The sequence below is a fragment of the Gossypium arboreum genome, chromosome 13 (assembly GCF_025698485.1).
Source record: "Gossypium arboreum isolate Shixiya-1 chromosome 13, ASM2569848v2, whole genome shotgun sequence".
Lineage (NCBI taxonomy): Eukaryota > Viridiplantae > Streptophyta > Magnoliopsida > Malvales > Malvaceae > Gossypium > Gossypium arboreum.
In genome coordinates, this window is record NC_069082.1 from 83,673,599 (window position 1) to 83,674,362 (window position 764).

Consider the following 764-nt stretch of genomic DNA (forward strand, 5'->3'; position numbering starts at 1 on the left):
GCTACCTCCTGCAATTGTTGTTAATCAAAATCCTGCTCCGTGCACTATGTATGATTATACTAAACCTAATTTAATAGGAACTGAGTCAAGTATAGTTAGACCTGCTATTGCTGTAAACAATTTTGAACTGAAACCTAACACAATTCAAATGATACAATAGTTTGTTCAGTTTGATGGTTTGCAGGACGAGGATCCCAACGCTCACTTGGCAAATTTCCTAGAATTTTGCAATACATTTAAAATCAATGGCGTTTCTGATGATGCCATACGTCTTTGGTTGTTTCCCTTTTCATTAAGGAACAAAGCTAAACAGTGGTTGAACTCGTTACCACAAGGGCCAATTACTACTTGGGAACAAATGACTGAAAAGTTTTTACTAAAATATTTTTCACCAGCTAAAACGGCTAAATTACGTAATGATATCTCTTCTTTTGTGCAGATGGATTTAGAAACACTCTACGATGCATGGGAGAGATACAAGGACCTTTTGAGAAGGTGCCCTCACCATGGGTTACCGCTTTGGCTACAGGTTCAAACATTCCATAATGGCCTAAATCCTTTGACTCGGCAGATGATTGATGCAGCCGCTAGAGGAACTATCAATAATAAGACACCTGAGGCAGCTTACGAATTTATTGAGGAGATGTCACTGAATAACTATCAGTGACAAGTTATGAGAAAAAAGTCGACGAAAGTAGCTGGTGTTTTCAACCTCGATGCGGTTACTATGCTATCTAACCAAGTAGAACTCTTAAATAAAATGA

General features: G+C 38.1%; 1 non-coding gene across 1 annotated transcript; it reads right to left on the bottom strand.

The window, feature by feature from the left end:
* Window positions 1-406: 406 nt before the first annotated feature.
* On the bottom strand, window positions 407-513 carry LOC128287526 (small nucleolar RNA R71). Its single transcript, XR_008278226.1, has one exon. It is a non-coding gene; the product is annotated as a small nucleolar RNA R71 (small nucleolar RNA).
* Between the last annotated feature and the right edge of the window lie 251 nt (window positions 514-764).